Source organism: Cetorhinus maximus, chromosome 22, assembly GCF_964194155.1.
Source record: "Cetorhinus maximus chromosome 22, sCetMax3.hap1.1, whole genome shotgun sequence".
NCBI lineage: Eukaryota > Metazoa > Chordata > Chondrichthyes > Lamniformes > Cetorhinidae > Cetorhinus > Cetorhinus maximus.
Window position 1 is genome coordinate 55,923,662 of NC_135900.1, and position 21,647 is coordinate 55,945,308.

Sequence of the window (21,647 nt, forward strand, 5' to 3'; positions counted from 1 at the left end):
TTACTTTTGCAGTGCAATCACTGCCATAATGTTGGAAGTGTAGCAGTTAATTTGCACACATCGAGCTCCCACAAACAGCAATGCGATAATGACCAAATGGTCTATTTTTGTGATATTGATTGAGTGATAATATTGGTCGGGACACCAGGGGGACCTTCCCCACTCTTCTTTTAAATAATAACTTGAGATCGTTTATATCTATTTGAGAGTGCAGACCGGGCCTGGGTTTAAAGTCTTATCTGAAAGACAGCACTTAGAACAATACAGCGCTGAAATGTCACCAAAGATTACATAGATTATGGAGGGAGGCAGTGGCATAGTGGTATTCCAGAGACCCAGGGTAATGCTCTGGTTCTAATCCCACCACAGCAGGTGGTGAATTTGAATTCAATAAAAATCTGGAATTAAAAGTCTAATGTCGATTGAGTCATAAAAAACCCATCTGGTTCACTAGTGTCTCGGAAATCTGCTGTCCTTACCTGGTCTGGCCTACATGTGACTCCAGACCCACAGAAATGTTGGCTGACTCTTAAAAATGCCCCCTGAACAAGGGCAATTAGGGATGGGCAATAAATTTTGGCCTAGCCATCAACGCCCATATCCCACAAACGAATAAAAACTCAAGTCCTTGGTGTGGATAAGCTCTTGTTCAACCCCTCAATCTTCTGGCTTGAAAAAAGAGTGCCACAATTTAACCAAAGCTAATATGAAGTAGTTCAGGCATTAGCTCCTATCCCTTCACTCCAAGTTCTCCCAGGGATCACAGACTACTGCAAGAGTACCTTCATGCCACACCACAAGCCTTCTTTCACAGCTGCCCATGTTTAATCACAACCCTGAAAACCAATGGACCATATGAAATGAATCCTGTTGTAAATCAGACTGGAATAAATCAGGTGGTTTGTGAATTCAGCTGGAACATGGATACGCCAGGTACTGGTATCTGCCGTCCATTTTTTAAAATCGGGTTTAATTTGTGCAGTGCCTCCATCCAACCTAAACTTAGCACCCTGTATCAGAAGTACATGACCCTATATCAGAAGTAATGTTGCAGAGGGGGCTCAAGCTGGAAGTTTGCAAGGTCCCACTGTGATCCACTAGGTATAAAGAGAAATACTGGCCATCTTGCCAGTGGATATGGGAACTTGAGCTCTGGTTCCTGGCTTGCACTCCTGAAGGACACATCCAGAATAAAGGAGGAAATGGCCTTCTTTGAACTTCCACTTTGAAAATTGAGAGGCTGTGGGCATAAAGAGCAGTTTGCCAGAGCTTCTTCCTCAAGGCCACCCACCAAGAATCTTGAAATAGGAAGAGGAAGAGGCCATCCATCCCCTCGAGCCTATATCCTCCATTTGATTAGATTATGGTTGATCTTTACCTCAGCTTCATTTGATCCCTTGATACCCTCACAAAACAAAAATCTATTTCAGTAAATGAGAGAACATTCCCTGGATCCAATATTTGGCCAGGTCAGCTGTGGTAGTTCCCGCTAGTTCTTATATCTAGATTGATGGACTATAGATTATTGTGTCCTGCCTGTCTGATAGCCTGTTACCTCCAAACCAACATATGCTACCTCTCGCCTATGGGTGTGGAGCCCATACATTTCCATCCCTGAAGTCCAAATAGAAAGTTTATTGTAATCTAGGTGGCATAATGCCTCTGTCATGAAGTGATACGCCTTCTAATTTAAGAACACAAGAGCAAACAAAATAGGAGTAGACCAAACGGCCCCTTGAGCCTATTCGATCAATACGATCATGGCTGTTCATCAGTCTTAACTCCACTTTGCTGCCTGTCACCCATAACCCTTGATTCCATTGTAGATCAAAAATCTAACTAACTCAGCCTTGAATATATTCAAATGACCCAATTTCCACTACTGTTTGGGGTAGTTAATTCCAAAGATTGATAACCCTCAGGGAAAAACTTCCTCATAATCTCTGTCTTAAATGGGAGACCCCTTACTTTCAAACTGTGCCCCTATTTGAAGAATCAGGGCTACCATGGTGTCACCATATCTCTGATCCATGCTCCCTGTGAGCGTGGCTCCTCATTGGGTGCACAGTAACGTGGAAATGCTCCTTGAAAGTTAAAAGACAAAGTTTCTACAACGGTGCTGGGATAGAATGAACCACACTAGGCACATAAATAGGGGTGAGCACAAGAAATGCATTGTTAGGTTGAAAATTTAAACTCACTGAATACCTTGTGATCAAATTTCAGATGGAAATGTCCAAACTCTTTGCAGGAAGTTAAATATCTTCAATGGTCAAGAGAACCTAAAGCCTCATTTAACTGGAGGACTAATGCCAGTTCAGATTAGCATTCATTTGAAAGAGTTGGAACTGGGTATAAGTAATCTAAATGAACATGGCTGTCTATAATGTGGACATCTGAACTCATACTCACTTATACAGCCTCCAAACCCAACATTTCCCATCTTCATTGGGTGAGACTGGATTCAGGCTGGGATTTGTATTTGCATGATTTGCTGAGGCAATTGGCCATTTAAATCACCAGCTGCCTCCATTGAAGTGGGATTTTGGAAGAACAGGAGTGTGGAATCCGAAGTGTGCAGATTAGAACAGTTTTACTTTTTATGGAGGTCTGAACTTGGTGGATGCATTTGGATAGCCAGGATACCTCTTTGGAGAGGCAAAGTACCCCTTTGGATAGGGTCCTGGGACAACTTTGGGAGAGCTAAGACACCCTTTGGGACAGATAAGGCACCCTTTGGGATTGTTAAAAGTGAACATGATTATGCACTTTTTACACAGACGCATAAGAATGGTAAAGCTGTCAAAGAGCTGTCCAGCTGTCAAGGAACTGTCCAGCTATCAAACCTGGCCGGGATGTGTCAAAGCTGTCAAACCTGTTCAGGAAGTGTTAAAACTGTCAAGGAACTGTCCAAGGATACTAGGTGAGTTGGCATGGAGTGGGTAAAGGCAAAGGGTGATGGGTGGAGAGCATGGGTTGGCGTAAGTGTTCACTAGATTGACATAGGGAGAATGAGGGAAATGGGGTGTACAGGGGCACTGAATTGGCATAAGGGTCTGAGGAACCATGGGGTGTGGGTGGGGCCATTGGTTGACATAGATGGGGCATAGTGAGTGTATGGGATGAGGACTTGAGGATGTTTTTTGCTATATTTTTAGTTATCTATTTAAACAGTGTTAAAGCACAGAGGCACACCTTGTGCCCAGCTCACCTCCACACTCAGCAGCCTCTGCATTTGTTCCAGGGTCGCCTGCCTGACTTCTATTGACCCTCCGACTCTGCATCCTCCCCCCCGCCTCCACCCCTACAAATGACCGAAATCCTACCTGCAGGCAGACAAGGCTAAGTTCACCAAGCCAGGAAGTCCTCCAACTTTGTGAACCAGACCTGGGGACAAAAATCTGGGCCTCTCTTTCCAGTTTGTAGGCAATGGCCTATTCATGAAACAAATACAAGAAAGAGCACAAGACACCCAATGATGTCCATTAATTTTCCTTCACTTTCTAATGTGAAATGCTGAGCATTTATCGCAGGAGCAGCTTCTAATGAAATGGGTATGACAGAAAACTTGGCATGAGAGATTTCAGTAATGAGCCTGCACTCTATCACTTAGAGGAATAATGCTTTGAAGGACCAAAATAATGTGCCACTCCACTGCACAATATAATCTAAATAATTCAGAGTCTTGCGTTTGGGCGTGCGACCATTATACTCAGCATCTCACTGCCTTCGAGTTGAAAAATGACCACTACATCACAAAGGGCGACACTGTGTCAACTCTTGAGAAGTATTCATCACACTCTGTCACATTGCATTACTGTTGAAAGGTACTCATCACATCTCAGACTGTCAGGTGCTCCAAAAATCTCAGTTAGTTAAAGTAAACAAACCAATATTACACCTCCCACCACTTATACTGTTCACATGAATCAAGGTCAATCGCCTGTGTTAGGTGAATAGGACTAACCATTTGCCTTTACCAACAGAATCAATTAAAAAGGACACCACTTTAACATATTAAGTCTCCCGACTGCTTTGGGATACATTCATGAATCCTCCTTTTAACTGATTTCCCTGCTTCAGTAACTTTGTTTTTGTCCCTCAACCATTTTTCACCTTCCAGCAGCTGTTTGGGAATTTGTTTTCTTTAGATTCTCCCAGTTTCTTTTCTTCCTGTGTCATTTCCCCCATTCAGTTGGATAAAAGCTCAGGCTACGGTCCCACAATGTCACACTGTTGCCTTCCTGCTACTCATTTGATTTTCCACCATCTAGACCAGGCAAATCAAGTTAATGGCAATGCACCTGTTATATGTGGCAAGGACCATAATTCAGTTGATGGTGATTACCTACAATATAACCACACAAATGACAAAACAACTGAGACTGACAGATTTTTAATAGGTTATGGTATCAACAACAAAGTGTTTTGCAGGAGCATTTTTAAACTCATTTCGACACTAAACCACAAACAGGTATTAAGACAGATAATCAAACACTTGGCCAATGAGGTAGGTTTTGAGAATCATCTTAAAAGACGAGAGAGGGGTAGAGAAGCAGAGAGGCTTAGGGAAGGAATTCCAGCACCTAGGGCTCAGGCAGCTGAAGGTATGGCCACTTAATGGTAGAGTAATTAAAATCAGAGATACACAAGAGCCCACAACTGGATGAATGCAGAGATCTCAGAGAGCTGCAGGGCCAGATAAGTTTACAGAGATAGGGAGGGGCTAGGAGAATTTGAAAATAAGGGCCTGAATTCTGCTCTCTGGGTGCGCCTGAAGTCGGTGCGGCTGAAAGCGGATGTAAAACCCGCTCCCGGCCAAGGTAGCGCTGAGAATGCAATATTACGCAGAGTGGCCAATTTAGGTCCGCCCAGCGTGAAACGAGACCACTGGTTGCTTTTTCCATGCCCGGGGGTGGGAACACATCAGGCACCTGGGGACCTGGCGGGGTGTTCATAAAATGGAAGAGGCAGCTCCCTGAAGGCTGCCAGGAGTTGTGGGGGAGGCTGAGGGAGTTGTTTTGAAGCAATACAGGAAGTGTCCTGGTGTGCAGTCATTGTCTCAGCACCTGGTGGCCATGGAAGGGGGGAGGACAGGTCAGGTGGGCACTCTGCCTCCCTCCCCCTTGTTTCTCAGATGAGTGCCTGGGAGTGCTGGTTGAGGTGGTCAGTGTCAGGCGGCATATCTTAATTCCCAGGGACGGCAAGAGGAGGCTGCCCCACCTGACCAAGGAGGCCGGACAGAGGTCGCCACCCAGGTCAGCCGACACAACACGGTGCACCACACATGGCTTTAGTGCCACAAAAGGTCCAATGATCTTCTGCGGTCAGCAAGGGTAAGTGCAGAAACGGCATGGACCTGTACCGAGAGCTTTAGCCAGGTGCCCGTTTCTTGGAATGTTCAGGGGTCTAAGAGTGTGTATGCCAACTGGCACTGAAACCTGCCCTGCCAAGGCTGGGATGTCAGCATGACTGGCCTCAGTACATTGCAGATGTGCCAGTGACACAGCCCACCTAATGCCCAGGACGGCGGGGGAAGGGGGAACCAGGAAAGGACCTTCAGGGAGATGGAGCAATAATGAGGCTATTTTTCCATATCAGGAGAAGAGCAGTCATAATGCTGTGGAGCGCTCCAGAACGGGTGGAGGAGTGCTAAATCTGTGCATCCTCATGAAGCACGAGAGCGATGCACTGAAGCTGGAATGCCACCGGCCAGCTCGCTCCTCCGGCCATGGTGAGGCGGGGTCTCGGATGAAGGTAGGAGTGCAGGTGAAAGATGCGTATGCAGTGGGTACTGGAAACATAACGGGCTCCTCTCATCAGAAACTGAACTGTTGTAGCCAGAGAGCCCACTGAAGCTCCAATGCAGATGGCACCATGCAGCAGCTCTCCACTGTCTCCTCAGCCCGCTGAGCATGCACAGTGACTATGATGATTGAATGTACTGATCTTTGCCTTCCTCCTACAGATGTGCATCTGCAGGAGAGGCCAGCGACCCCGAGGATCTCCCATTAAGCTCCAGGGAAACCATCACGCCTGCACCAGTATCACACTGTCTCTCTGAACCAAGCACCAGCACAGATACTCACACATCGGTGGGCGTTAGTTATTCCGCTCTGCGGGTAATGCACAGCAATGAGGCTACATCACACTCGCATGAGGAGCTGGCAGAGGCAGAGAGGTCCCAGCGAGCGGACATTGGGAGCGCAGCTGGAGACCAGGACCATGCTGCGTCAGAGGCAGCTGACGAGTATCTGGAGTTGTCCATCAGGTGGCAGATGCTGGATGTCCAGCGGGATGCGTGGGGAGAACTGGCGGAGATCCATGGGGGTCTGTGTGCCATGGTCTCCGTCATGGAGGAGTCCATGCGGAGCATGAGTTTGGCGATGACTCTTAACACCGAATGCACAACCTCCTCCATGGAGAGAGTGGCGGCTCTCATGGAGAGGCAGCTTCAGAAGTTCCTGGGGTTCGGACCTGCAAGCCCTCACACAGGCACTGACCTCAGGAGGTCACTGCCAGTGTGGGAGATGGATGAGGCACCTAGTCTTTCTGGTGGGTGCCCGTCCATCAATGGTGAGCAGGGAGGTACAAACGCACCTCACGCTGGCAGACGAGCCGACTGTCATCTCTGTGGGCTTCTGTTGGGGCGCTCCAGACAAGAGCACCAGCTCCTCCGCCCCTCTGCCAGTGGCTGCTGCATCTGATGATGCCACGATGACTGAGCTGTGCCCAGCCATGGGGCTGGATACATCCACCCCAGGCGGAGCCGACTCAGGATCCGGGGGCCAGAGGTCGACCGCCAAGTTCCTCAGGGCCACCAGGACGGCAGAGTCAGCAGCTGCCTCCACTGCCACTGACAGCGAGGGGCACCAAGACACAGCACCTGCAGACATACGTTGGAGGCACCTTGAGCACAACAGGGGTGTGTCACAGGTGACATTTTTGCATTAATAATTTTGATGTTTGTTTTAGAGATGGACACTTTGTTCTTTCTTTGTTCATGTGAAGTAACATCAACATTTATTTGACTTAAATGGGCTGAGTTGGCTGGATGGTTTGGATAGGTGCCAGATGCAGCACAGGCTTGTAAAAGTATGGCGTTGTGTGGCGCTGGCGTACTGGGTTGGGTTCTCATTTATTGATTGTGAGTAAAAGAGGCAGTGCCATTGGCTTGACAAGGCATCGATGCCCTGGATGCCTAGCAGAAGGTTTGCTGAATCAAAGCATCCCTGGTGTTCCTGCCTCCATGAAGGTTCCTGTCCTCTGCCTCGAGATCCTCACCCTGCACCTCCCCAGGCTCTTCCCCTGAGCCATCACTTGAGTCATCCTCCGTGGCCTGTGGAGCTGCCTCGCTTTCCTCAACCTCCAATGGGTACCCCCTTGTCAGAGCCAGGTTGTGCAGGGTGGAGCATGCGACGATTATGAGGGAGGCACGCTCTGGAGGATACTGCAATGCTCCCTGAGCGCATCTTCAGCAGCCTGATGGTCCTCTCCAACACTGCCCTCATGGAGGCATGGCCTCTGTTGCATCTCTCCTCGACCTCAGTTCTTGGGTGACGGAGCGGGGTCATCAGCCACCTCTTCAAGGGATAGCCCTCGTCACCCAGGAGCCATCCATCCACTAATGCAGGAGCTTTGGTACCTGTAAGTCCCACAAGACGTAAGCTCCCAGGGTAATGGGCACAAACTTGGAGAATCTGTGTCCTGTGGTCACAGATGATCTGAAAATTCATTGAGTGGAACCCCTTTCTGTTGACAAAAGCTCCCAGTTCACCTGCTGGTGCCTCAATGGCCATGTGAGTGCAATCTATTCCGGGGGACTTTTATCCTGCCCGTGGATGAGGAAATGATTAAAACATGAATTCCGCCCAATCATTTTGCCTGTGCGATGAGCTAAAAATCGCACGGGCAGCGTAAAATCGCTATCTATTGGATTGTTAATGGCCTTAATTGGCCCTTTAATTACCGGTCAGGCCAAGTGCTCACCTGACCTCCCGAACGTAAAATTCTGGCCAAGGATGAGAACTTAAAAAGAATAAAGGATTGACAGAAGATAATATAGATCCAAGAGCAAGGAGTGCGGGTAAAGGGACTTGTTACAAATGCAGGCAGAGTTTTGGGTGAGTTCAAGGATATGGTTTAAAGGCGGGTAAATCAATCAAGGTACAGGTCACCCATAAGTGGCAGAACAGGCTCAATATACTGAATTGATTACTTCTGTTTCTACATTCGAAAGTTGCAAAATTAAATGAGCAGCAGGCACTAAGTAGCCACTCATGAAGAAGCACACTGACACAAAATAAGCCACTGAAATCACTCAAAATCTCCTTTATCCAAGATGCTTTCACTGGCTATCTTGCTTTCTTACTAATCTTGGCATGTATGCCTAAAAATAAAAAAATAAAATTTATTTAAAAAAATCACAATTACCAGCTAGCCTGGTTCCAACAATTTTCACCCCTAAACACAACATACCACACCAGGTCTCGCAAAATCCAAGCTGCTATTACATCCTCCCCCAAACCCACCTCTCCCACCCCCATACTTTACCATGTCAACCCAACCAGCAGATTCCTCAAGTTGGGAGGCCCCATTCAGTGACCCAGATATAAAGTTATAAAATGCACACAGGGGACACTTTCTCCTGGTAACAGGTTAAAGTTACTGAACGTGCAGATAGATTCTACACATGCTCAAACAACACGTTTTTCTTTGCCTACTGGAAAATTGAATACTTCTTGGCAATCAGAGATGGTGATCTCCTGCAAAAGAAAATTAAAATAGACCCGACTCCGTTAGCCCGCCACCAATTGACATTGGAAGTTTCCCAGAAGCTTCAGAGGGAAATGTCAATCCCAGGACTGCCAACCTGATCTCATAGCTTTCTATATGGCTTTTATCTACACTGCCAAAGGCTGAAGCAAAATGCCAGCTTGGTCTCCGCAAAGGACAGAAAATGGCACTGTACTCATGCTCCAAGAACAACACCACCTGGTTTATGGCTCTGGATGACTCTTCTGGCTTTTTCCTTTCCAGTGACTCACTAACCACTTATATCACACTCCCAATCTGTACTTTTTTATCCCTCTCTTTCAGCACTCCTTGTTCTATCACCATCTTTAGCTTGCTCCCAAGCCCAAAACCTATGTTGAGCCTAGTGGCTCCCTGACTTGAACCTGTATTGTTGAGGACCTAGAGCCTAGAGCCCAGGCAGTTGAGGACAAAGCCACTATTGTTGGAGTAAGTAAAATCAGATATACACAAGAGGGGGATGAGTACAGAGGTCTCCGAGGGTTGTAGCACTAGAGGAGTTTATAGAGATAGGAGGGGCCCATTTGACCTGGTTTCCATGGGGACAGGGGGGGCCAAGTTCAAGCCCTTTTGAAAGCCAAGTGCAAGATTTAATACCTGGACACAAAAGGAGAAACAGCTGGCCTTGCTATGTGCATACACAGCCTCTCAGAGGTAGGGGAAGAAGACGCACAATAGGTGCTGTTATGCCAAGCAGAAGGAAAGGATTGCTTTTGGGTTAACCACAAAGTGGAAGACTGGTGAGGACAGAAGCCCTGTTTGAAGAAACAAGGATTGCATAAAGTTAAAAACCAAGGAATCACCAGAGGACAACTTGCTACTGGAATGCCATTGATTATGAAGATGGAGTGAAGCAGACATTGTTTAAAAGGGCGTTGGAATATTCACCCTGGTGTAGCAGGGAGAAGAAAAACTATTGAATAGCTGGGAGAAATTTCTGACTTTAACTGCAAGGCTACATCTCCTGTTGAGTGTGTGCTGTACCATATAAACGTGTTGTGGGATTTTCAGTTGTGTTAAAACATCGGAGATTACCTTTTCTGTGGTATAGTGTATAAGCTGCATAATAAGTCATGTTTAGTTGTTATTGATTTTAGTTTGTTTGTTGCAGTAAAACTCTTAAAATGTGAAATTTTGTTGTACGATTCCTTTGCATTGGTCACTGGGAAATTTATATTTCTTTTTAAAAGTTATCAGTCTCTATGGGGATCATAGCAATAATAAAACACTTGTATTAAGTTAAATTTAAGTCACAGTATTCATTAAGCAGATGTGAATCGGCTTGTGACAGTGGGTCTGGCATAGCTTCAACTTTAAACAAAAATGAGGGCATAAACCACATTCATTAACAGATAAAACATCTGAACTTTGCAGAAACTAGTTTCGGGGGCATTAAGTGAAATATTTTGAGTGGGTACTTATGAAAGTTTATTTCCACTAGCTGGCAAAATGGTAACACCAGGACTAAGATTAAGGATTACAGTATCCCTAGAATAATGAAGTCACAGTGCCTTTGGTGGGAGGGGTGCACATTCATGGAATTGAACAACCCCGAGACATTTCAATAACTTAATTAAATATAAATCTAATCATGCTTTATTTCAAAAGAATGTGCTTTAGATCATTTAATAAATCACAGATATTGGTCTAGAGTTTGCCATGCCACATGGAAGTGTTGAAATATAGGCAGGGTTTCCTGCAGGTCTCATTTCCCTCTTCGCCCGCCAATAGTGAGCACTGTCTCTACGGACCAAGCACTGAGGCCTTCTTGTACTGGTTACAGTGATGCTCCAGGTTAGAAGGAAACAAAGGACAGGAGAAGGTTGCAGTTAAAAATTCCAACATTCAGATTTTTTAAAGAGAGTCCCTTTTCTGAAGCTTCTGAAGAGTGTTTTATTTTATTTGAAACAAACAAAAATGTTTTAATACTAATACAAAAGCAAAATACTGCAGAAGTTGGAAATCTGAAATAAAAACAAAATTGCTAGAAATATTCAGCAAGTCAGGCAGCATCTGTGGACATTTCAAGATGAGATGGCCTTCTCCACCTGAAACTAGGGCAGAATTTTACAGCCCCTACCACCGGCGGGATTTTTCAGTCCTGCCGAAGTCGATGGCATTTGAACGGCTCGCCACATTTTATGGGCCCTACCACAACAGGCCCATAAAATTCCACCCATTAACTCTGTTTCTCTCCACAGGTGCTGCCAGACCTGCTGCGTATTTCCCGCATTTTTTGTTTTTATGATATTAATAACGTTTTTAAGTTTAATTTTGTGAACTCCAGAACACAAAATGGCCTCTCCCAGTTCCTCTGCTGTCAGGAGCATCTGGATGAGCACTGCAGAGACCAGAGTGAACGGGGACGGTTAGGTGGGCTGTTGATATGCTTGCCTCCCAATCTGTGGGGGTACTTTACCCTGACATCTCAGGAAAGCTTCTAAAAGGCACATCTCTCTCACAAGGCAGTAACTTTTCACCTTGCCTTCCCTTGGTGGCTATTGGCAAGAGGTTCTGAGCCACCTGCCTATGATTTGCAGCAAGAAGTTTAGGGAATTGAACTTGATTGGACAATATAAGATTCTTTGGGGCTTGACAGGGTAGATTCCGAGAGGATGTTTCCTCTCATGGGGGAAATCTAGAACGAGGGGGCATAGTTTAAAAATAAGGGGTTTCCCATTTAAGACACAGATCAAACAGAGGAGGAATTTCTTCTCAGAGAGTAATTAATCTTTGGAATTCTCTTCCCCTGAGAGCTTTGGAGGCTGGGTCATTGAATATATTCAATGCTCGGATAGACAGATTTTAATCGCCAAGGGACCCGAGGGTTATGGGGACAGACAGGAAAATGGAGTTAAGGCCACAATAAGATTAGCCATGATCTTATTGAATGGTCGAGCAGGTTTGATGGGCCAGAAGGCCTATTCCTGCTCAATTTCTTATGATCTTATTAGTCATTCTCTTTTCAAGGAGAAAGCATGAAATGTCAGCATGTGTGCCATCATAATGAATTTAACCTATGTTTCAGAAAACATTTCTCAATGGGGGTGAGATGATGAACTGGATTTAATGGCTGCAGCAGTGGGCCTGGCTGAAGAGCTGGTGGCAACCCTGCTTGGCAATTTCCAGGAGTTCCGATGCAATTTAATCCCAACCAGACACTTAGCTGCCTGCCATCAGAGCCTTCAGGATGAGGATCCCACATCCAAGAGCTGCCAGCCAGTCAGATAGCCAGCAGCTCTTCAGACCCAGCAGTGCCACCGGGATTGGTGGTCTCTGTCAGTACTACAGGAGGTCCCGGAGAGGCATAAGCAGCCATGGAGGCCCTGGTACTTGGGTAAACCAGTTTAAAGGGCAGTGGAGGGGTCTTGCCTCGAGGGCAGTCCTTCATGGGCGGAGCCCTCCTTTGGGCACAGGATGCCTGAACAGGACCCATACCCCCAGGGCACAGGCAGGTCTGCCAGGGTTTAACTGACAGCTTGTCCACCTGATGTGGCCCCATCCACTGCTGGTAGAATATCTGAAGCAGCACGATAAATCCCTTGTGGCCCCTTAATTGATCACTTCAAGGCCTCAATTGGCCTAGGGGTGTGAAGTCCGAACTCAGCCTTCTCTGCCCCAGACTTAATTGTGGGTAGGGCAGCTGTTGTGGAGGGGGGGGGGGTGGCATTTAGTTGGAAAGTTGACAGGTTTTCCGCCCTCCAGTTTGGTGCCCGATTATATGCCCCCCCCCACCCAACCTCTCATGCCATTCCCCGGGAGGGGGGGAATTAAATTCCACAAGATGTGCTAGCAATCATGGAAGTATTTTACTGCTTCTCCAAGTATACATCTGTGAGTAAATGAACACTTGCAAGAGAAGAAAGTGCAAGAGAGTTATTGTGGTACTTCTTGTTTGTAGCTGGTAACCTGAAGATGATGATTAACAATAGCGAGGGCAAAGTGATTGCAATTGGAGAACATACTTCTAACAGGCATATCCACAAGGTATGACTGGGCCTTTTACCTGGAGAGGTTAGTTAACTTATTTTGACATTGAGCAACCATGTAGGGATTGCTGTAGGTGGCATTTATCGCCATGCTCACCTCTATTCTCTATATTGGACCATAGCCTATGAGACCTCCTTCCCTTGGCCCACGAAGAGGGGTCTGCTTTTGATGGACTGCAACAGTAACATCTCATTTGGAGTCTTTATATTTATAGGCCCAGTGTCATAAAGAAGCACCAGCTACATACAATGCAGGAAACCACAACATTACTAACATAAAGTGTAGAATCTTCCGGGTCCTACGGAGACAGGTTTGAAGGCCTGACCGGGAGCAAGGTGAGAGATAAGTGTTGTGTTGGTGCCTTGGTGTTGCAAGAGGTGGGTGAACTTTGACAGCAGCTACTTGTCTGGCAGCAACAGGGGTAGCTGAAAATAAGCAATTGAGGGACTAATGAGGGAGTCAGGGAGTCTGGGAGGATCCTGTGGGATCTTCCCTGCATCGAAGCACACCTCCTCATCCCTGGAGGCATGAGGAGCTTGGCAGTCCCAGTGGCAGGCTAGGGCCCATCGCAGTCAGAGGCTCCTATTGCATATCTATGTGCGTTCAAGGCTGTGGCCCGGACAAGTCCTCCACATGGGGTTTCTCCTGAACTCCGATAACCCTACCAGCTTCGGGCCTCTTTATTTATGAAATTGCATTGACACTTCAAAGGGCACCTCCCTGTTGAGGCACCCTCACATTCATTCTGCCTGAGTGGCACTTACCTCTCCCTGTGGGGCTGCCAGCCTTCCCCAGCTGCAGGCCCTCTAATTGGGCCTGAAGCCTCAGGAAACAGCCCACTGTCCTTAACTGGATGGCAGTTGCAGAGGTGACCAATTGGAGGCTGCCACCCAGTAGTCTGTGCCTGAGGGTGCACTGCAGACCCATGCAGGGGCAGGACGTGGAAATGGTCCCAGCTCCAGGAAAAAAACTACCATAAAATTCCATCCAAAATATCCACTTTGACCATTTCAGCTGCTGCAGCTGCAGTAGAATTTCCTGCCCCAAAGCAGACTGCTTATAAAGGCAACTCATAGCAATGGCAAATTCCCAGCATTATGTTGTGGAGGTACAATGGGCTGGTTCTCTGCAGAATGACATAACAAAGAAAAGTCCAGCTTTTGTGTTTTTCCGGGAGTGTAGCTACCAACGAGGAAAGTCCAGTCTTTGGTGTTTATAAACTGCAGTTTTCTACGGGCCTCTGAAAAATCTTAAAAGGAAAATACTGCAGATGCTGAAAATCTGAAATAAAAACCAAAAATGTTGTGAAAACTCAGCAGGTCTGGCAGCATCTGTGGAGAGAGAAACAGCATTAACGTTTCAAGTCCAAGGGCTCTGAAGAAAAGTCATACAGACGCAAAACGTTAACTCTGTGTCTCTCTCTCCACAGATGCTGCCAGACCTGCTGAGTTTTTCAGCATTTTCTGTTTTTGTCTCTGAAAAATGTTACATGGTTTGTGAATTTCCCGAGCTCCCCATGTTCCAATCCATTCTTCATTATCATAATTGCTATAATTGCCAATTGCAGAACTTTCCAAAAGAATAGATTTGGTATTACATCTTCAAGGTTGTTGAATGCAGTTCCTGCCATAAGTGTCATTTATTGAGTCAAGTAAACTCAAAATGATACACCATCAACTTGTATTTATATAATACCTTTGATGTAATAAAATGACCCAAAGTGCTTCAGAGGAACATTATAATGCAAAATTTGAAACCAGGCCTTTGACACCAGACCATATAAGGAGATATTAGGATAGGACACACAAAACAGAATGCTCCAAGGGACAGCAGGTAGATGAGAAGTAGAAGAAGCCAAGGATAGCTCATTGGGGGAAAAACACCACAGGTAACTGTGCAGGCACAGGAAAAGCAGCCATTGTGGTGATTCTCTGGCTACAATTTGAATTATAGACATTTGATTGCCAAAAGCTTGGTCAAAGAGGTGGGTTTTAAGGAGCATCTTAAAGGAGCAAAGAGAGGTAGAAAGATGCAGAGGTTTAGGAAAGGAATTATTGGGACTTTGGCAGCTGAAGGCATGGCCATCAGTGGTGCAGCAATTAAAATCTGAGATGTTCAAGGGGCCTGAATTAGAGGAGCATGGATATCTTGAAGAATTGTGGGGCTGTAGAAGATTACAGAGACAGACAATTTGAATTACAGGCTTTTGAAAACAAGGATGAGAATTTTAAAATCAAGGCATTGCTTCCCAGTGAGGAAAGATGGGTGAATGCGACTCAGAGCAAATAAGGACATGGGACAGCCGAGTTTTAGATGACCTCAAGTTTATAGAAGGTGGCACTTGGGAGGCTGGTCAAGATTTTGTTGGAATAACAAAAGCAAGGATGAGGTGTTGTTATGGAGGTAGAAATAGGTGGTCTTAATGATGACATGGAAACATGATCTCAAGCTCATCTTAAGGTCAAATATAACACCAAAGGTTGCAAACAGTCTGGTTCAGCCTGAGACAGTTCACAAGGAGAGGGATGATATTGGTAGTTAGACAACAGAGTTCGTTGTGTATACAGAAGACCTATGGCTTCTGCTTTCCCAGTACTTAATTGTAGGAAATTTCTGCTCACCCACTACTCAATGTCAGGTAAGCAGTGAAACAACTTAAAGACAACAGTGGATGGGTCAAGAGAGGTGGTGCTAAGGAAGAGTTGAGTGCTGTCAGAGTAAGTGTGGGAACTGTTTTTTTTGGATGATGTTGCCAAGGGGCAGCAGGTAGATGAGAAGTAGAAGGGGCCAAGGATAGATCCTTGGGGGAAACACCAAAGGTAACTGTGCAGGCACAGGAAAAGAAGCCATTGTGGTGATTCTCTGGCTACAATTAGATATGCAAGAATTATACCAGGCAAGTGCAGTCCCACCTGGCTGGACAAAAACGGAGTGGCATTGGAGGCGGATGGTATGGTCAACCAGGTGAAAGGCTGCAGGCAGACTGAGATGGATGAGGAGGGATAGGATACCTTTGTCACAGTCACATAGGATATCATTTGTACATACAGAAATGAAGGAGGCCATTCAGCCCATTGTGACTGTGTCGGCTCTTTGGTAGTTATCCAATTAATCCTGGTTTCCTGCTCTTTCTCCATAGCTCTAACTTTGTTCAGGTGGTGCATTCCAGGTCACTGTAAAAACAATGTTTCCTCATGTGACCTCTGGTTCCTTTGCTAATCACCTTAAATCCCTGTCTTCTGATTACTGACTCTTCTGCCCCTGGAAACAGTTCTTCCTCATTTACTTTATCAAAACTGTTCATGATTTTGAACACCTCTGTCAGAACTCCTCTTTAACCTTTTCTACTCTTGAGGAGAACAATTCCAGTTTCCCTAATCACTCCAAATAACTGAAGTCCCTCATCCTGGTATTAATCTGGTAAATCTCTTCTACACCCTCTCCAAGTGCTAGACATTTTCCCATGTATGGTGCCCAGAATTGAACACAATGCTCCGGTTGAGGCCTAATCGGTGTTTTATAAAGATTCAGCATAACTTCTTTGCTTTTGTACTCAATGCCTCTATTGCTAACAACAACTTATCTTTATATAGTGCATTTAACGTAATAAAAAATCCCAAGGTGCTTCACAAGATCATTATAAAACCAAATGTGGCACTGAGCCTCATAAGGAGAGCTTAAGGTCAATGACTAAAAGTTTAGTCAAAGAGGTAAGTTTGAAGGAGTGTCTTAAAGGAAGAAAGTGACGGAGGGTGTTAGACAGGTGTAGGTAAGGAATTGCAGAGCTAAGGGCCTAGGCAACTGAAAGCATGGCCACCAATGGTGGAACAGTTAAAATCAGGGATGGTCAAAAGGCCTGAATTAGAGGAGCACAGATATCTCGGATGGTGTGGGGCTGGAGAAGATTACAGAGATAAGGAGGGACTGAGCCCATGAAAGGATTTGAAAACAAGGATGAGAATTTTAAAGTCAAGATATTGCTTGACTAGGAACGAACGTAGGTCAATAAGCACAGGAGTGATAGGTGAACAGAACTTGGTGCGAGCTAAGATGCATGCAGAGCTTTGGATGACCTCAAGCTTATGGAGGCTAGAATGTGGCAGTCTTGGTGGTGGTCCAGATATGTGGTCAGACACTCAGCTGGGAGTCAAATATGACATTGAGGTTAGACTTTATTAATCTGACCGTTGCCAGGAAGAGGGATGAAGTCAGTAGCTAGGGATCCAAGTTTGGAGCAGGGACCAACAATAATGGCTTCAGCCTTCCCAGTATTTAATTAGAGGAAATCTCTGCTCATTCAGCATTGGATTTCGGACAAGCAGTCTGATAATTTAGCAGCAGTGGAGTATTTGAGAGAGAGGTGGTGGTGTGGTAGAGTTGGGCGTTCTCAGCAGACATATGAAAACAAGGTAGTGCTTTTGGATGATGTCTCTAAGACGCAGTATGTAGGTGAGAAATAGGAGGGGACACAGGATAGAACCTTGGAGGATCAGCATAGGTAACGGTGCAGGATCAAGAAGAGAAGATGTTGCAGGTAAAAATGGAAATGAAAGCAGGCCCACCCAGCTGGATGACAGTAGAGAGGCACTGGAGAAGGATAGCATGGTCAACGGTGTCAAAGGCTACAGACAGGTTGAAAAGGGCGAAGAGGGAAGTTTACCTTTTTCACAGTCACATATATCATATCACATGACTTTGATAAGATCTGCTTTGGTTCTGTGGCAGGGGTGAAAACCTGACTGGAGTGATTCAAACATGGATTCCTTTTTTTTTGAAAATGGTCTTATTTCTCAACTTAGCCTGCCACCTTCAAAGGTTTGTGTATATACACCCTTGGTGTCTCTGTTCCTCTTTAAAATTATACTATTTAGCTTTTATTGTCTCTCCTCATTTTTTCCACCAAAATGTATCTCTTTGTATTTCTCTGGGTTAAATTTCATCTGCCAAATGTCTGCACATTTTACCAGCCTATGCCTTCCTAAAGTCTATTAGTATCCCCCTTACTGTTTACTATATTTCCAAGTTTTGTAACACTTGCAAACTTTGAAATTTTGCCCTGCATAAATAAGTGCAAGTCATCAATACGTATATATCAAAAAGAGCAGTGGTCCCTGAGGGACATCACAATATGTCTTCCTCCAGTCTGGAAAAACAACCGTTCACTAATATTCTCTGCTTTCTAGCCATTCACCAATTTTGTATCCACACTGCCACTGTCCCTTTAATCCCCAGGATGTTAATCTTGCTAACAAGTCTATTATGTGGTACTTTGTCAATTGTCTTCTATCTACATGGCAGCAACCACATTACCCTCATCAACACTTTCTGTTCCTTCACCAAAGGACTCGGGCAAGTTGGTCAAACATAATTTGGCTTTAACAAATCTGAGATGACTTTCATTTATTAGTCAATACTTTTCCAAATGACAATTAACTTTGTCTTGGATTATTGTCTGCTTCCCCACCACTTGGACTGAAAACTGTGAAGATACAATAGACTTAGCTAGATGATAAATTTATTTCCTTCACATTCCAAAATGGTTGACTTAAGAGTATCAGCTACTCCGGCTGGCTTGTTTATGACTAAAGCTAGCAATTGTGTCTGGGATCTCTTCCCAAAACTAAACATGGATTAAAATAACATCCCACATTCCTTTTTCTCTTTTTACTAGGAGTCTTTCCCAACTTGATAAAGCACAGAATAAACAACGACAATAAAGCAACATTTATGGTAAAATGGAGATGTTCCACATTACACCATTGATGTCCATTTAACATAGGCTTAAACAACTTGTATAATGCATGAAAAATGTCAATAAATTTTCTAGTCTGTTAGTTTTATTTCAAATCATGTCAATTTATAGGCATCCGGGAATTTTGCTTGTATAAGATTGGAAATTGCATTGGGCATAATTATCGTGTAACCACATAACTTGTTCAAATCACAGTTTACAATAGCACACAGCATGTAACTATGATTTTTGGACTCAATTCCTCAGCATGTTTGTAAAACAGAGCAAATGGTCATTCTAGCACAATTTATTTGTCGCAGGTAATTTTTGTTTAAAATTTTAAGGACTTGATTTGTCAGTTTACAAAAATATCGCTAGCTGTCAGTAAAGCAGCCTATGAAGTTAGCAACCATAGTGCCAAGGAGTTAATGATGTCTGCAGAGCAATCAAAACATGACCCATAGCCCCTTGAGGCTTGCAAATGAATGTCTAGTAAAGAGCTTTGTATATTATTGATAAAAAGCAAGTTTATTTTTTTAGTGAAAGTTTTCTTTCTGTTGGCAAATTTAGAAAGTCCAGTTCCTTTCTCTATCACAGCAGTTAAACATAAGTCTTATTGAGGTGCTTCATGGGATATTGAGCATTCCTGATTTATTTTAATCAGATATGAATGCACCATGATTTAAAAGGTGCCCTGCTGCTCCTGCCTTCTTTGCCCTCCCCAAAAACACATTTTTTTGGAAATAAGTATTTTGGGTCAAGCCCAAACATTATGCCACCTCTACTAAGCAAAAGTTAAATTGCATTGATTCAAATGTTTTCCTTGAAATAAAGCCAACTCAAACCAAATCCTGCGAAACACTACTTTGCAAGTGCCTGAGGGCTAGTTTCCTAATGCTAAGATTTATAAAGTAAGTGGACATAATACATTCCACTGGCTCCCAGAGACTGTGCATAAAATATTGAAACATCGATCATAAGGCAACACTGTGACATGGCAATATATAAAGGCACAAGCTTGAATCCTTTATTCCCTTCACAAAGAATGTTCAGTCTCAGCATCATTGAAAAGTGAGTCCCTCTAGGTTAAAGGGGAAAGAAAGTAAGTAAAATCAGTGTCAAGGCACCCAGATACTGTTCTTATCTATGTTAGTGGCCCAGTTAGATAGGCACATTAACAACTTATTCCAGACTTATCTGCCTATGCCTGAAAGAGAAAATGATGTGCTGTACAGTGGAAGAAAATAAAGGGATATTTAAATGATGGGTGAGAGAAAGAGCGTTACAACACGAGGTAAGATTTCATTTACACTTGCCCAAAAGATTATTCAAATGGCAAATTTTACTGTCACGCCACCACAATTTTGGCATTTTGTTTTAATCAGAAGCTGAAATTCAAATAAGCAGTAGAGCTTTAAATGGTGAATTTAATATATTCAAGTAGAACTAACAGCACTTCATTCACCATCTCATAGGTTGGGGCTTTATGGAAAAAGCTATTAAGCCTTAGAAGGCCAGTACTTTCTCACATTGCCTTGAGCAACAAATTGCAGTAGGTGTTTGTGGGCAATGTAAAACATTCATTTGGAAGCTATTTTTCCTTGTGAAATCTGCCAAATTACCTTGTTAAAGAACTAAAACAAAATACTGTGAATGACAAAAACCTGAAATAAAAACAGGAAATGCTGGAAATTCTCAGTGTTTCTCTCTTCAGAGGTACCACCAGATCTAGAGTTCACAGGCTTAATTTTACTGGCCCCCAGGTGGTGGGAGTGGAAGCGGGGAGGCCAGTAAAATAACAGCGAGCCACGTCAGAACGACTCACCAGTTTCTCAATAGTGGACAGGAGGCAGGCCCAAGTGCAGGCTGAATGCCTGCTCCATGGAGGCAGGCAGCAAATTTGAAAATTAAGGGCCCTGTTCGCAGCCATTAAGTGGAGCCAGCAGCATTTTGCCAGCAGGGTGCTAACCCACTGCTGGCAACACCAGCTTCATGGAGGCAGCCTTCTTGCGACAGCCTGGGGAGGTGGGGGGTACTATCAGAGCCAGATGCTCCATGGCCCATAAAGGGGCCACAGGTAGGAAAACCAGCCCCTTCAGCCCCAACAATCCCCCTTGAGGACTTTCTCCTCTGATCCAAGGGCTTTCTACTCCTCCAAAGTCTCTCAGTCTCCTTGCTGCCTTAGCAGCACCCACCTCTCCCAGTGGCACTGAGGCTTCAGAGTTGTGAGCCTTAATTAGATGGCAGGTCCAGAGGCAGCCAGTTAGGAAGCTGACTCCAGGATTACCACCAAGCAGATCCTGCTGCCAGCAAGTGCAGGCTTGGGATTCCCATTTGGTCCTGACCTCAGGCTCCCAAAGCCCCCGGTAAAATTTAGCCCAACATTTCAGGTCGATGGCCTGTAAAAGAATTAGCTTCCCGATAGCTTTGAAATCAAGAATTAAAAATACACCGCAACAAAATTGAACTTACTCATTATTTTGCATTTGCATTGGATACATATTTGCACATACATACTTGCACAATCTCAAAATCTAATTTACTGATGCTGAAGGATGGAGGACACGGTATTAGACAATTTTGTACAAGGCATACATACATATTATACACGTTTTCCCATTGTTTCAAGGAATCTTTTTCACACATCCTGTGAACTAGTCCTCATTTTTTTGTTTCGCACAGTAGCACAAATTCTCACCCTGTCCAATTATTTGTCAGAAGTAACTGTACCTTATAGCAAAAAGGGAATGTTTACATGTGTTGCTGAAAGGGGCCTTGCAAACAAGATGTGGCAATCCCTCCTATCCACATTAATCAGTTCAAGGAACAAATGAAAACTTAGATATGGTTACTGTGGGGAGCTAGAAGTTAAGCCTGCTGGATCATTGAACAGAAACACTGTTAGCGAATAAGAACAATTAGAAAAATTAAAAGAAAATTATTCTGCAGAATAAAAAAAGCACACATGCACAGACACAAGAATTGAAAATTCACTTACCTTTCACAGACAGGTGGCTGTTGGAGGCATGTGTTTTAAAAAAAGAAAACTACATACAAGCAACTTTCTATGTAACTGAGCACAGGGGAGGCAGAGCATGTCTCTTCAGAACAA

The 21,647-nt window shown here is 44.6% G+C and overlaps 1 protein-coding gene across 2 annotated transcripts in view; it reads right to left on the minus strand.

Moving 5' to 3' along the window:
- The window catches only part of scube1 (signal peptide, CUB domain, EGF-like 1), a 370,427-nt gene that overhangs the window by 237,724 nt on the left and 111,056 nt on the right, over positions 1–21,647 (minus strand). The window lies entirely within an intron of this gene.